The 16,285-nt window shown below is 53.0% G+C and overlaps 1 protein-coding gene and 1 non-coding gene across 3 annotated transcripts in view; both read right to left on the reverse strand.

The window, feature by feature from the left end:
• Positions 1–16,285, reverse strand: part of ct (homeobox protein, cut) — a 581,376-nt gene that overhangs the window by 205,345 nt on the left and 359,746 nt on the right. The window lies entirely within an intron of this gene.
• Positions 5,482–5,553, reverse strand: TRNAS-ACU (transfer RNA serine (anticodon ACU)). Its single transcript has one exon. It is a non-coding gene; the product is annotated as a tRNA-Ser (tRNA).

Consider the following 16,285-nt stretch of genomic DNA (forward strand, 5'->3'; position numbering starts at 1 on the left):
AAAATTGCCAGTCTGTACCTTTTTTGTTCTACTTTTTCCCGTGTCCAGTCTATACGTTTAAGAACCAAATATAAATAGTAATCCCAGTGTTACAGTCTTCCCCAAATCTCCACGGACTGCTCTTAGGTATCTGGAGTGTTCAAAAACGCTCGACCAGCCACGCAGTGACTCCGTGGTTATCGCGTTCGGCTGCTGAGACCAAGGTTGAGGGATTAAATCCCGGCCTTGGCGACTAAATTGCAATGTAGAGGAAATCGCTAAACCCATCCACGTGACCTGCGACGTGAGTGCATGTTAAAGAACGCCCTTTGATCGAAATTATTCTGGAGTCATCCACTAGGGCGATTCGGGGCGTTAAAAAGACACTTCTAAAGAGAACTCCATTTAAATTAGTGTTTCTAAGTACAAATTGGTTCTCCGGCTCTTTCTGTGTGCGCTCACGCTTGTCCGGCAGCAAATATACATTTATGGCAGATAAATTTTTAAAGTTATTCCCGCCACTGGATATAAACTTGTGACGTCTACACCGAAAGGGACTGGTTGCCACAATTTTCAAGTGAACGGCGGTGTATCATTGCCTCTGGAATCTACGCCCAAAAACCGCCCAAAACCGTACCATATCAAAAGCGTTCAAAGTGACGGGAAACTACCGGCAAAGGCGCAATCTCGTCGGGCAATGTTCTGGTGGTAGAAGGAGAGCGCGTCTTCGCTCGTCCCGCCTCGGACCGACCGAGAGGAGGAGGAGGAGGCTGACAGCCCACGCTCCCAGAACCAGCAGCGAGCCTCGGTCTCGAAGCAACGGAGACCGCCGAGAATTTTCCGCGCCGTCGGTCGGCGCAGTCATCGGAGTGGGGTGCGCGCAGCGCCGGTCGAGCGATCTCCGCCGAGAAGGAGGGTGGAAGACTTTTTGCGGGGCGCCCAAATTATCCCATCGGTCCGGTTACGCTTTACCGGCTCCGAGCGCAGCACGAAGACGTCGGCCGCGCCAATTGAAAGAAGCGGCGCAGGAGCAGAGACAAAGGTTTGCTGGCAACCGCCGAAGGCTGCCGCGACGGCTGACCCCAGGGGGGCACCCCTGCTGCCCGGCGATGCCCTGCAATTACCGCAGCCCCGTTGGAGAAAAGCGCGCGCACCTGTCGTCGGTCCTCGCACGCACACCTCTGTACGTTTCCCTCTCTCTCTCTCCCCACCCCTCCTTTCGCGGGCTGCAGCGGCGGTCAGCGCGGGTCCAATTAGGAGGGTCCGGCCTCCTTTTAAATGACGACCGATGGCGTCCCCTGTCAGGGGGAGCCCGGCGTATCCGGTGTCACGGTAGCACTTCCGGTGCGACTAGCCGATTCGTAACTTGGGACAGGCCCGGCTGGGGAGCGAGGGCCGTTGCTCCCGTGATTCGGCGTTGGCGTGAATGGTTCGCGTGATTGTGGATGAGCGCCAGTGGCGAGAGGGGTTGCGATGGCCACAGCCGGGCGGCCATTGAGAGAGCCGTGCGATGTAGAAGGGCAGGCGAAGAGCTGCGGTGTGCCTGTCAGTAGAGTATACCTGTGCGTGTGTGTGCGTGAAGTAAAGCAGGTGTGCACAGGGTGGCTCGGACAGGAGTCTAAGCATTATGAAAGGGGACGCAGTATAGCAGCGCGTTTGTGGGAAGTGTGCCACGGTTTTGAAGGCAGTGTTCCTCTAGGCGAAGCATTTTCGAGTTTGATGCGGAAGCCAAAAAAAAAAAAAGCTAACAGGACGATTACGACTATGTAACGCGAGATTCAGCGACAGTTGTTTAGGCGTTTAGTGACACGACCACTGGTGCTGTGGTCACGTGATGCAACCCTGCACTGGCAGGCGGCAGTTCCAAACAGAGCCACCCGTAGACTTATGATGCGACCCAGGTTGAGCAGTGCCGTAACAGCTGGGTGCGCCAGCCCCCACCGGTTACTCCGACAAGAAAGCCAGGGACGGGCCCCTGACAGCTACCGCTGTAAAACAAATGTCTTTTGAGTGTGAAGTGTTTCTTTGCATACTGCTCATAGCTGCACACTTTGAAAATGAGATCGAGCAAAGAGCGTGAGAACTTCTAAACCATCCATAACGTCATAGCCTTTTGATTACAGAAAGACATTGGAATGAACAGAACCTATAAGGTATGAACATAAGATGAACTGAAAGAGTTAAAAAACGACCAGAAAGAAATTTCGCGGTTCAGTCGGTTCGCTTGGCTAGTGCTCTGTTTTCTTTCTTTTTTTTGTTCGCAAACAGGTGTCGCCGCCGACATCACGTCGTGAATGCGACATGGCGCACATGGACGACATTGCCAACATAACGATCGGCGTAGCATATGCAAGCGGATGACTACATAACCGCAGCTTACACAACGCTTACACGCACAATACAGGATGGATGCAACGGCTGTGCGTTACAGGAGTTTAGCATAGTGGCAGTTTAAACCTCATATCGTGTGTTACCGCTCAACCGGCACCGTGCATCACTCCCCTATCAGGTTCTGCACTTAAATTGATTCCTGAGAAAGCACAATAACGCTATACGTGTTGGAGTGGGGGGGCAGTGCTGTTGGGCGGTAACTGAGGCGTAAGGTCTACGGCTGTGGGCAGTGCTGTTTCGGCCATTATTACCTGACCTACAACGACCGCTCGAACGCGACAGAAAGGCTAGGGTTCGCAACAAAACCGACCCAGCAGATTTGTGCGGCGGCGCACGGGTCTGACGACGTGCCCGCGAGCCGTACCGTTCGGGGAGGGCAGGCGCATAAACACACACGTGCGTTCACGTTTTCGTCACGGCGACAAACCCCTACGCCATGCTTGCGTGGCGATATGAGTTGCGAAACGGGGAAAGCCCTGGCGAACGAGTATACGCTGACAGGGTGCAGGCGTTCGAAAGAGGGAGGAGGTTGTGGGGTGTTCAGGTGGGGGAGGGCGGAGACTGCGGGGGCCTTTCCCGTTGGCCCTGATTTAGGCAGTGCGCAATGGAAATCAAGCAACGAATGCGCCTGCCTGCGAGGCGCTGACGTGCGGCACTGTGTTCGGGCGTGCGTGCCGCAGAGTGACAGCGCGCGTTGAGTCGAGCCGACACGTCGGCGGCGGGGGGGGGGGGGGGCGGGGGGGGGAGAGAGAGGAGAGGGCAAGGGTGCATTCGTCGGGCCGGTCAGTGCTGGAGCTGCCTCGACGGCGTTTAATTAAACTGCCATTTCACTCGGACCACCTGGAAGGCCCGAAGAGTAGGGGAGAAGCGAAAATAATAATAAAAAAAGAGCTGTAGGAGAACTGCTCGCACCGATTCGGGATCGAGAGTACGGCGAATGCTAAGCGGCGCGTTGTCGTAGTTGTCGGCGCGTGCATACGTACGTGTGTGAGCATTTATGCCGAATGGCGTTCATGACGAGCCGTCCGGACCCAACCGCAATTATACGTGAGCGCTGGGCATAGAATTCCGATGCTTTCTGTGACATCGCGAGAACGCCAAAGTGTGGGCATTGCCTCGAGTGAGTTCGGGAGACTTGAGGGAGGGGGGGGGGGGGGGGTAAATCACAAATATAGAATAAATGAACAACAGAGGCCTCGCGACGCACGCGGGAGCACATGCCGCGGTCAGCTCACGAGTTTCTGCACATACTGATAAGACCTATAGGCGTTTTCTCTCCTATAGGCCGTGGTACACACTGAGCGCTGCTCAGCGATGTAATTCCGGTTCAGTCTCTAATTACACTTTTTAAAACGCGCATGCCGCGTGGTCCTTGTTCACTCACATTGTTCCTTAGAAGGGGGTGATGTGAGCAACCACGATCTGCAATCCCTGTAGCTTACAGTGATGTGTCCTTACTGAAAGAGTTGACAAACAAAATTAAGTTCAGCTTCCTCGGTCCCAGACAAACGCGCAGATAACAGAACAATGATAACATAACCTAAACATAACAGATAAACATAAACTTCAACTTAATTGTTTTGTATGTTTTGTAGGTAGGTGTATGTGATTTATTCACACAGCCTGATGTCGAATTTTTCTCTGAGCATTTTTTACAACTGACTGGCTACTGCGTTAGCGTGTGCTGGACTTTTGCTCTGGAGCATTCACAAAGATGCGCTTGAAGCTGTGGAGCATTTTTGGTTTACGACAAGAATGAAAAAACGCAGGCGTACAAAGAGCGCTACAGACGGGCATCGACTTCCAAGTGAGCTGTAAGCCGGCGCTTGTCTCTCTCGCTCATGCACTTTTCGTCTTTGTATTTGCCTCGTGCGCCACTTCTTGTCGTAATGGGCAAAAAGCCCAAATCAAAATTCTCATCTTTTCCGGTCAGTTTACGCCGATGCGTCGGAACCCGTCACAATAGCGTACCGGCTTAAAACGGGGAAAATAACCCGAGAATCGTCTCGCTCTGTAGCCTGCTCAATAATCTCTTTTCTTTTTAACTTGCTTAAACTTCGATCGCACATCCCTGCACATATTCGTGTCCCCTGAAGGATGTACAGCAACATGAACCAAGCTTCTTTCAAGGCTCGACCCAACATGACGGCCACGCAAGCACCCATAGCGATCCCAAAAGAACGGCCGCGGGGGCACTTCGAACTTCCTCCCACCAGCATACAAAACAACAAATGCCGAACGAAGCAGATCGCGCGGCCCATCTCGCTCGCGCGGTATATGAAAGCCTATGGAAGAGCCAGCGGCGCAGCGTCGTGTCGGACCATATTGCGCGCAGCCATAGAGTATAGAGGGCGTTAGGGAGGGAAGGAGCGGATTGAAAGGCAGATATTGACGCTATCAAATCAGCGCGTCGATTAGAGCGGTCACGCGTTCGACGTTGCTAACGGCCCACGCCATTGTTGCGGGGAACGTTAAGGGGGCCTCGGCTCTTCACGACGACGTCTCGCGGTCGACGGGGGGCGGCCTCCTCCGCAAACAACAAAGGGAGCCCAACAAAGCTGGAAGCGTGTCAGAGTGCTCTCTCTCTCTCTCTCTCTCTCTCTCTCTCTCTCTCTCTCTCTCTCTCTCTCTCTCTCTCTCTCTCTCCAACGAGATGGGGGCCGATTGGCGAAGGTGCAAAACCGATCTTGATGTAGGGGCAAGGAACGCGCTGGCGTTCCATATTGCCTCCGCACGTTCCTTCTTCCTTTGCGACACCGCGAGTTCACGATCTAAAAATGAAAGCAACACGCACGCGATGGCTGCAGCGGTTCGCCGAGTGCTGCGCTTAAAAGCTTGGAAGAAATAAAGCATACGGAATTTTAGGGAACAATAATAATAATAATTGGTTTTTGGTGGAAAGGAAATGGCGCAGTATCTGTCTCATATATCGTTGGACACCTGAACCGCGCCGTAAGGGAAGGGATAAGGGAGGGAGTGAAAGAAGAAAGGAAGAAGAGGTGCCGTAGTGGAGGGCTCCGGAATAATTTCGACCACCTGGGGATCTTTAACGTGCACTGACATCGCACAGCACACGGGCGCCTTAGCGTTTTTCCTCCATAAAAACGCAGCCGCCGCGGTCGGGTTCGAACCCGGGAACTCCGGATCAGTAGTCGAGCGCTCTAACCACTGAGCCACCGCGGCGGGTCAATTTTGGGAAGCCCCAAGGTGAACTTTTATTTCTCGCAGGAGTGACTGCTTGTTCTTCGGGAACAACGGAAATGACAATGTCTACCGCATGTCACCCATACCCTATACGTACCTGCCGCAAATATACGCAAAGTCATACGTACAGCCTGCGGCACACTTGTGCGGAGAGCTTGAGCAGTGCTCAATAAACTATAAAAAAGCGAAGTGCTTTTCAAGTAACGTCTATGTGGCTGAACTTTAGCGTAAGGCGGTGCTCATTTTACAAGGAAGTGCGCCGCTCAAGCGCTCTTCACAAGTGTTACGCAAGCTGTACAGCGTTGCTTAAAAGAATTCAGGCCACAGGGTGCGATTTTGAGCATGTAGCTGGGCACTTACAGCACACCCAAACTTTCGAATGTATACGGACTGTAAGCTCTAGAAGTGCATGTAAGTCCTAGGCTACGTTCAATGGCAAACCCTGTGGCCAGGACCCGTGTATATACATGCGAAAACATGCGCCAACGCGGGCTTCAGAAGCAGCGTGTTTGGTTCTCCTACGCGCGTTCCAGCGCGCCAGACTCGCGGTGAAAACAATAAGCGCACCTCCAGCTCCCCAGGGGCGACGGGAGCACGAGCACCTCAACAGGCGTGCCGCGCTTTACACCCGCTCTTGTTCCCTCCCGCGCCATCAGGAACCGATCGACAGGCGCAGAGTTCAAGGAAGCCACCTCCGATAACAACACGGCCAGTGCGGAGGGGGAGGCAACGGCTAACGCGTGCACGTGACAGATTACGGGCCTTCGCCGTCAGCGGTGACGCCCGAGGCTCGCGGAGGGCTTCACCCTTTGTGTTCGCGCAGCGGGCCGTATGCGTGCGGACGTTGCTCGGGGAGATCGGCCTGCTCGGCGCGCGGGACAGCTATCGACCTGGCTCATCTATAGAGGGCGCGAGCTGCCAACGGAGGTGTTGAAGCAGCGCCTCCTCTCTTCTCTCTATAGTGGAGGCACACTGGCTGAAGAGAGCTTCGGGGCCATCGGGGTCGGCACGCCGAGTCGCTCGCTCGGGGATTCTCCGCCGAGCTTCGGCGCGCCGAGGGCCAGCGTTGTCGTGATGGACGCTCGCGCCTATCGGTCCCTTCTCACCGCCGGCCCGCCCTCGAGCGATAAACGGGGCCCGGCGAGCTGTGCGTCTTCTCCGGTGTCGGCCTGTCCCAATGCGGGATGGCCGCCGAAGTTCCGGGTGGCGGCGGGGAGGGGACAGCCGATGCGCGATACAGGCAACGACGACGCCTCGCATTACGGGCGCGCTTAATTTTCTCGCCCCCGTAGAGAGAGACTGGCGAGGGTGAGAAGGAGGGCCGGTGGTTAAGACGTGCCTAGCCTGTACGGCCGCTAACAAGCCCCGGTAATAAATCGCTCGGCCGCTTCGGCAAAAAGGTTGTGTGTATTAGCCGCGTGCATGGAGAAAAAACAAAGACGTCTCTCGCGCGGTCCCGTCAGCTGCCTCGATCGTGGTGATGAAGCGTTTGGTCAGTGATGTCAAAGGTCGTATATACTACCCGTTAAGGGCGTAAGAGCCCATTTGTGGAAGTGAAACCAGTGAATACGCTTCGCTTTCGCCGTGTACTCGCTATGCTCGCCGGAAAAGAGCAAGCTGCTCTCTCTATACAGTCTCAGAGGATTGCGGGGATAAGGTTTCCGGGGTATAGCAAGTCTGAGGGAATTGAGTGGCAGGCAGCTGGAGCAGGAGAGGGTTAATTGGCGGTCAATGGAGAGGCCTTTCTCCTGCAGTGGATGTAGTTCGACTGATGATGACGAGCACACAGAACAGTACTTCTTTCAACCCGAAGACCGTTACCGTCGCTAGTTCGGTGCACACAAGGACCAAACGCCGACCTCAGGCGGTTCGGGAATACAGCGGGACGTATTCCTACTCGCACGCACGGGCGGACAGCGCACACATCCTGATTTCGAAACATTCCCCTCCCGTCAGGCATTTGCCGACGAAAGCGATCCAGCCCGTATATACACCCCCATAGGAACAAGCACTCCTGCTCTGCCGACGACATGCCAGCGCGTCGAGCAAGCCTCGCAGCGAAACCGGCGGCAGAGTTCGGCAGGGGCCGATACGCGGTCGACTTCGACGCAGGCTGCTATTTACGGCGGCATGCGACCAAGCACGCATTCGGCTCCCCGCCAGCGAGGCAGGCAGCAAGCACAGGGCCGCCGCATTGTTGCCGCCGCTCCCCGATGCCTATCAACGGAGCTCGATGCGAGCGGCATAAGTCACGATCGCCCCGTCGGCCCAGATCTCGACGGCACAAGCCGCTGTGAGCGACGGCACAAGCCGCTGTGCTAGCGTTTGTGTGTGTTTGTGTGCCCGCGCACTCGCCCCGCCCATATCGAGCAGGGAGATCGAAATCCTCCACTTCCTCCATCCCCCACCCCAGCATCTCGGCAACGGCTTCGTCGCCTCTCGCGTATAAAGAACAGGAACTGATATTCATTACACGTCTCGGCTCAACACCCCCATCCCCACCCACCTCCGCTTTTCACTCACCGCAGTGCGTCTCGCACCTGCCTCGGCTCCGTCGGCTCAATGCCGCTCCACCTGTGATGATGCCGCAACGCCCGCCACTGTTGGAGCTGCTCGTCGGGGCTGTCTACTCGGGAGGAGGCGTGCTTGCGCTTTCTGGTGAAAGTGCCGTGTTTCTTTTTTTTTTTAGATCAGAAGAAGCACACACAGTCAGCATGTGCACATTGTACCTGTTTGCCTTCTCTCGCGCGTCAAGCCATGCATATATTATACACATGTAAATTTCATGTAAAGAATAAACGCAGTTGAAAGTAAGCGCTGAGTGTGTCCCCTTCCGTCTGCATCCGTGTCTTCTGCGCAGCGAAGTTGGTGTCGGCGTGTGCATGTATGGGCAAGGAGAAAGAAAGAAGAGAGAACGTGAAAAATTCGCCGCATCCTTCAAAACAACCTGGCGTAAGGTGTTTGGCACAAGTCATATAAATGGAGCTAGCGTTCACAAGCAAGAATTGATCAGTAAGTCTTACCACGAGCTTACAGCGTACACGCATCAGTTTTTGTGTGATTAGGGACACGAAAATATGAGGGATATAGTTTATCCTCGTTATAACGAAGTTGAAGGAGCCCGGCGATTACTTCGTTATACCCATAGCTTCGTTACAGCCCGTGTTCACCGAGCTTCCAAGGGGAATCACCATTCCTTCGTTATATCCATTATTTAGTTATAAACCTTTTAGTTATAACGAGGTTCGACATACGTGTACGTTTCCATTGCCGTTCAAGTTCGAATAGAACTTCCAAGTCACGTAACGGGGAAGGAAAACCAACGGACAAATCACGGTGACGTATACTGCTGTAGAGCACAGCACGGCAGTATATAGTGCCGCGATAGAAGCTACTGTGTGCATGCACCATTTCAGTTACGTGCTGAAGCCGCAATGTTGCCTACCCGCCGCAGTGGCTTAGTGGCTACGGTGTTCGGCTGCTAAGCCCAAGGACGCCGGATTAGAACCCGGCAGGAGGCGCTCGTATTCCGATATTCCGATCGAGGCGAAGGCAAAAACGCCTGTGTGCTGCGCGATGCCAGTGCACGTTAGAGAAGCCGTACTGGTCTAAATTAATCCAGAGTCCTCCACCACGGCGCCTCTCATGATCCATGTCCAGCTTTGGGACGGTAATCCACCATACCATAACATACCGTACCGTACCATACCATACCATACCATACCATACCATACCATACCATGCCATATGCCACATCGTACTGTTGCCCTTTCTCTCAGCCAGCGCGTTTGTGATCGTCGCTCGAAGAGACCTCTGCAGCCTCGACGTATACATCTGAGAAAGCTGACCGCTCCAAAACACTCATTGTCACAATACGCTCAAAAGACTATATCCAGCTACAAAACCAGCACGTCCGCTCACACCTCGAGCGCCACTATGTAATTTGGCATACGCAGAAACTTCCTGCCTCATTTCCTCCCTTTTCCCCCACATTCCTTCGGAGAGGAAAGTAAACTGCAGTCGCCGCGCGATAAAACGCAGTAAAGCACGGCCAAAAAAACCGCGCGGCGCCCTCAATGCCGTGACTTCCGCCGCGCGCCGGTAGGCGACCATTGCGTGACGTGAAGTGTAGATGCCGCCAAATCGATGAGGCACGCGGTTTTGCCCAAATTTTAGGGTCCGCCGCAGCCGCCGAGCGGATCTCCGCACGGAGGAGGGCATAGAACTGGGGGCTGCCTGGGACGGCGGCCGGATGTACGGAGGGCTTCACTTTTTCCTCGCTTTTTTCATCATTTTAATAGTCGGGACAGTTCGACGCCTAGTTACTGCCATTGACGCCGTTCTCTTTCGCAATCTTCAGGCGTGTGTTTTCCTAGGTCCCGTTCTTGCTAACACTCTCCCGTCAGAGGGCTGCACTATACACAGTGAGACAAGTCGGAGAGGCCATTTCAGCTTCGGCGAAAGTACGCTGCACAATTCTTAAAAAACGCTGCTTTGCAAATACGAACACTCTTTCTTGCTATTGCGCTCATTTGGTGTGCTCATGCTGCATGGTAAACACGTCTGCAATACCTTCTGCATGCGTACAGGTCTTGTGTAGCTGTAATTTTATGAATGCATACTCATAAACGGACTGCAGAATAGTAAGACGATGCTGCCATTAGCGTGCGAGCGCCATGTAGCACGATCCTTGTCAGATAGCCAGAATTTCCTTGTGTCTGTTCTTGTACATTCGTGCCGCCTTACATGTCCTTCCCCTGTCCTTGGGCGTTCCTTGCATGTCCGTCGAATGTCCTTGTTTGGTCTCTATATGTCTTGCCAGTCTTAATATATCCCTGCAGCCTTGTACGTATGTTCCTCTTGTGTCCTTATAAAGCTTGCAAGTTACATGTCCTATACTTGTATGTTCCTTTCATGTCTTGCAGTCTTGCATGTCCCTCGTACGTCCGTGTATATTAGTTGTACGTCCTCGAGTGACCTTGCACCTTCTTTGTATGCCTTGCCAGTCTTGTATGTCCCTGCAGTCCTGTATGACCCTCTTATGTCCTTCTATGTCACTTACAAGTTACATGTCCATTAGTTGTACGTCCCTTTTACGTCTTTCAGTCTTGCATGTTTCTGGAGTCATCTATGTCCCTAGTGAGAATTTGTAATAATATTCGTCGAACGCGCATCTTGTGTCATCCTATGTGGCTCGCAATATGCAGGTCCTGTATTTGCATGCCCTTTGCATGTCCCTGATATATGTCCCTCGTGTGTCCTTGTATGTTCCATGTATGTCCCAGCCTTATATGTCCGTGCAATCATGTATGTCTGTCTAGTATCATTCTACTTCGCTTACAAGTCACATGACGTATACTTTCATGTCCCTTGTATATCTTGCAGTCTTGCATCTCCCTGGAGTCTTATATGTGCCCTCGCGCGTCAGTGTATATTAGTTTGTGCATCCCTCGTGTGTCCTTATATATTCCCTATGTCTTTTCAATCTGACGTGTGCCTGCAGTCTTGTGAGTCCCTCTCGTATACTTCTGTGTCGCTTCCAAGCCACATGTACTGCCCTTGTATGTATTGCAGTCATGAATGTCTTTGGAGTTCGGAACGCCCTTCGTGCGTCCGCACACATTCGTTGTGCGTCCCGCGTGTGCCTTGTATATTCCCGTATGTCTTGCCAGTCGAATATGTCTGCAGTTCTGTATGTCCGTCTTGAGTTCTACGTCACTTAATATTAACACACCCTGCAGTTCCCTTTTTTGGAACGCCCACACGCGATCGCCTACCGTTGAACACGACGTCAGAAAATGAGCACGGGCCGAAAATGAGCGGCAGGCACGGAACGTGCCGCATCGTGCCCTTTGTTTCCTCTCCGTGCCTTCCTATAGCAAGAAGATGGCGTTCCTGGTGCTTGCAGTCTCCGCATCTTCCCTTTCTTAACTTACTTCTTAGTTCTGTTCAGTACACTTTTTTCCCTCCCGCAGGCTCGAGCACAGAGAAGCCCGTGCGTGTCCCAGAGAGCGCGCGGGCGGCGGGTGTATACCCCTGCTCCAAGCTCCGGAAAAAGTGCTCCATTTGCATAGAATACCCATCATCGGGTAAAACGGGCACGGAAGCAACATGGAAGAAAATTCGTACTGCAAAGACGGGAGGAGTGAAGGGGGGGTGCACGGGGTGGATTCCCGCGACAAAGCCAGAAGTCCGGACCGCTCTCTGTGCTTGCGAACAATGGCGACGGGGCGATGAACAGAAGCAGAGAAGAAAGACGCGATGGAACCCTCCACGGCGGCAGAGTGGGCGCAGTATATATGCGCTGGTATATACTCTGCAGGGTAATACCGGAGGGGAAGCGGGGAAAAAAAGAAACAAGAACGCGCACAGGAATTAAGCGGGGTGACCGGAGAGGAAAGCGGTGAGGAACAGGAAAATTTCTTCGGCCGCTCCTGCGCGTAATGCACCGCGCAATGAAGTCGCCGAACTCATTCCCACTTTACCCCACGTTCCCCAAACCTTCCCTCTCTTCTTACTTTCTTCTTTTTTAAAGTAAACCTAGTAAACCGAATAAGGGATACGCTTTGGAAGGGCATATCGCTGTTTACGAAGTTTGCCTTCACGAGTTCGCTTACATAGCGTCTTTGTGTGTATTTGTGATCATTATACTTGCTTTTGTAATATATGCAACACATACTTCACAGCTATACTTGCTCCTTATAGTTTTCTCAGTAAGACGCGTTATGCAACATATAAGGTCTTCAGGAAAACCTATATGCCCCTGTGGGAGATAGTGTTATTCTGTTCACGCGCATCACATGTTTACGATATGAATGTCGCCGTGGTTTTTACGTAATCATCAAGACGGCGCACAATTCATTTGTCTGACTTAATACTGAGGAGGCAGTTGAAGGCGCACAACTACAATTAGCAACACCTTAACTCAACTACAGCAATCAGACCAATGCCCAGTTTCGGATAGCATATATATGATGATCACGTTCAAATATTTCGCGAAGGATTCAGACGAAGAGAAAAGAAAAAATGGAAGGAGGGGGTAAGAGGGTGTATAGGTCATTATTGCTATTTTTTCGCATCAAGCAGGTCAAGCCTGACTTGCGCACTATATAGAATGGTTCCACATGAACTGCCTCGCCTCACTCCGTTATGTAATACACGAACAATTACAATCCGCTCAGCGCGCACACCCCGCCCAAGAAGCCTGCATCTCGTTATGCTCTAATAAAAAGTAGCGACTGTGAAGGCGGTAACTATAGCGAATAGGGTAAGCAGCGAATTGGCGGGAAACACCCGACAAGGAACTTACTAACACGAGAAAAGAAAACAGGCAGTTTGGAGGACAAAGCAACCGGAGAGAAAGATGGAGAGGCAAAAAAAAAAAAAATCCCGAATATTCGAGGACTCGAAGCACGCAGGGCCGAGTTCAACAAACGAATCATACTCCCTTTGTGCTTCGGTCTGCATTCTTCGTTTTTTTTTTTTTTCGTGGGCCTCCTAATGCCATTATTCCGAGCTCGGGTGGTCACGAATGATAAATCAGGCGCATTTTATCTGCACGCAGGCGCCGAGTGGGAGACAATGATTGTCGGACGCTGGCACCGAAGACGGGCGAATTAAAGCCCAAGAGGCAGAGGGCAAGGAGGAAAGGAGGGGGTACTGCAGCAAGACGATACATACGTGAGAGAAGGACCAGTACCTGCCTCGAACTATACGGCATAATTGGAGGGCAGGCAGAAGCGAATGGGCTGGCGCGAAAAAAAAAAAAAAGAAAGCGAACGAACGAACGAGCGAACGGAACAAAGAAAAAAAAAGAGAAGAGGAGAAATATAGGAGAGGGGAATATGTGAATCGTCCCCGATCCCTCAGCCGCGCATGGTGCATCGGAGAGAGCTCGTTTCGTATGGAAAACACCTATCAGTGAACGCCGCACGCAGCAAGAGGCGCAAGTACCGCGCAGGCCAGCGCACAAAAAAGCGTCGCCGCACGGCAGCAGCAGCACTCAAGTTTGCGTGCTCTTCAGGCCTATCAACTGATTCCCTTTGTCTTCCGCTCGTACCCCGCGTTTGTTCTCGGGTTTTCTTTTTCCTATCTCTCTCTCTCATACAGCCTCGTTCTTGGCGCTGAACTTCCTTCGAACGGAGGCGAAACGCGATGAACACGAATGAAAGATTGGTGGCGGGTCTACAGTGGAGGGGGGGGGGGGGGGGGGGGGGGGAGGGGGGGGGGGGGGGGGGAGGGGGGGGGGGGAATTCGCGCGTTGGGGTAAAGACAGGGCTGTATAAGCTGGGGGAGGTGGGGAGGGTGGAAGGACCTGCGCAGTTTAGGCGAAGACAATGAGCAAATGACGAGAAGAGGCGGCGAGAGGGACAGGCGAACGGCGCGCAAGGGGGGGGGGGGGGGGTATATAAGAGGGGGTGGCGGTGTGCGCGCATGAGAACTGAGCGTCGCCCAGTAGGAAGCTGCGCGTTACGGGTCAGTGAGCACGGCCGCCAAAAAACAATGCCGGTGGCGGGCGAGTGAGGAGGACTCGACGACGACAACGCTGGGAGCGGGTAGCAGTCCCCTCCTCCTCCCAATCTTCCTCAGCCTCTTCACCTACGAGACTCACCACCCTATAGCGGCAAGAACACCAAAATGCCCACGAATAACAAAAATAACTATACTACTAATGCCGTTTTCCACGCAAGAACGGAGTAGTCTTGAAGAGTATGCGGGGAAGGGAGGGGGGGGGGGGGGGGGGTAAAAGAAGAAGAAGCTAGAAGAGCGGTTATTTCGCTTTTGTGCGTGCTCGCTTTCCTCTCCTGACTCAACGACCATCGGGCGGTGACCACACGAGCGAAGAGATGAAGATGTCGATTCTAAGTATCCCTCCCTCTGACTCGGGCCACGGAATGACGCGTCCGCGAAGGTCGCTGACTGACTGATTCTTCCCATGAAGGGCCCCTCATGTGGGTGCCTTAACCTTGCCCCGGTCAGCGTCTTCGCGGCCATGTCCTCGGAGACGGACACTCCCTGTCAACCCGCAGCAAAGGCACAGCTCGGCCGCATGCACTTCACAGCCATGTGAGTGAATGCACCGATCGTAGATGCTTCGCAAGTGTTTATACCTTAACTTGATTCTGACCCGTATAGCTGCTTGGGCTTCGGCAAGCGCCCGTATCAGCCCGCCCTGCTCGAACAGTAGCACCACACGCTCTTCAGTGGGTCCCTCCCTCTCTGCGTCAGTCTCCGTACTACGCGAGTAGGGGCGCTAGGCGCGGGGCCCATGCATGAATGCGTGCGTGAGCGCCGATGATTACTCCAGCGAGCAGCGGCGGACAAGCCCCGGTCTGGCCGGGCCTGCGTGAAAGATAATAGCTTCTCCCATGGTTTTTCGAACTCGGGAGAGGCGAACACGCACATACACAAACGCTAGAATAAAATAAAATAAAAAATTCGCGGCCAAGCAACAGCGATTCTGATGACCAAGAAAACAATGCCAACACAAGGAAGACCTGGGAAAAACTTCTTCGCTCATATTTATACACGGAGACGGGCTTACTTATGTATGCGTAATTTCTTTTTTTTCTTTGGTCCACGGTTCGTCCCGGTCTCCGCACGAGTGGCGCTATGATTGGCCGTTGTCGCGAATGCTACGCAGTGCTCTCCATATTTTTTTTTTTCGCTCACGCAAGAGTGGCCGATGATTGGCGAGAGCACAGCGAGCGAGGTGCCGAATGGCGATGACCGCTCCGCAAGCTTCCTCGGTCGAGTGTGCTGCTGTGTGTAACCATGTAGCGCGAAGCACGCGAGTCCCAACGCGCTTGACTGGAGAGGGCGGCAACCGAGCCGTTCCCACAGGCGAGAGAAAGACAGCCGAGGGAATAGGCGAAGATGCTCGTCGCGTTGTAGCAACGCGCGACCACTTCCCGGGGTAATGGAGGCGTGAAGCGGGTCTGGGAACGACGAGAACCTGCACACTATCTGGCACGACCTGACGGCTCGTTTTTCGATGTTCAGGAGAACTTACGCACTGCGATAATCGAAAAGTTAGTTCCTTTCTCAATATCGTCGTTTATTTTTATTTCGGTTTTGCCTCAGGATAGAAAAGCCGTGGTGACCGTTAACTTAACGTACTTAGAAGAAATTGCTCAAGGTGAAGTAAATTCCAAGCATCAAGTACTTAAGATTAGCGGTCACCTGAACGCAGTTAGAGCTACAAAGCAAAGTTAGGTAGCGCTCTATGGACCTCCTGCATGTTTGTAAACAAACGAGGTGGCGCTGCAGTCGCTAGCGAGCTCGTGGTAGGCAAAAGGTCGGGGAGTGGCGTCGCGGATAGGTGTTGAGCGCGGGTTTTCAAGGCTTGTAGGCGCGTTTCCAGTTTCTGCAAATCATAGCAATGGTCGATGCTTCCAACTTAGTAATTTCTCGAAGTACACAAGCTCGCGTTGTCCACGTGCGGCCTATAAAGAGAAATTGTTTGCCACTGTGTATTGTATATATAGTTAGTAGTAAACATGTAGAAAGCGTTCCTGCCGTTTATTTATGCGCTAGGCATTGAATAAAACAAGTTTTGACACTCTGCACTAGCCGGAATGATTTTACTTCGGGACAGTAGTGAGGGGAAGTGCTGGCGTTGTTTCGTCGGAGCAGACATGCGCTCATCGTCTGCTGACATACGTACGTGTCGCGCTGCGCGAAAAGTGGGGACAGCGTCGTGTCCCCGATC

This window comes from Amblyomma americanum, chromosome 2 (assembly GCF_052857255.1).
Source record: "Amblyomma americanum isolate KBUSLIRL-KWMA chromosome 2, ASM5285725v1, whole genome shotgun sequence".
In the NCBI taxonomy this organism is placed as follows: domain Eukaryota; kingdom Metazoa; phylum Arthropoda; class Arachnida; order Ixodida; family Ixodidae; genus Amblyomma; species Amblyomma americanum.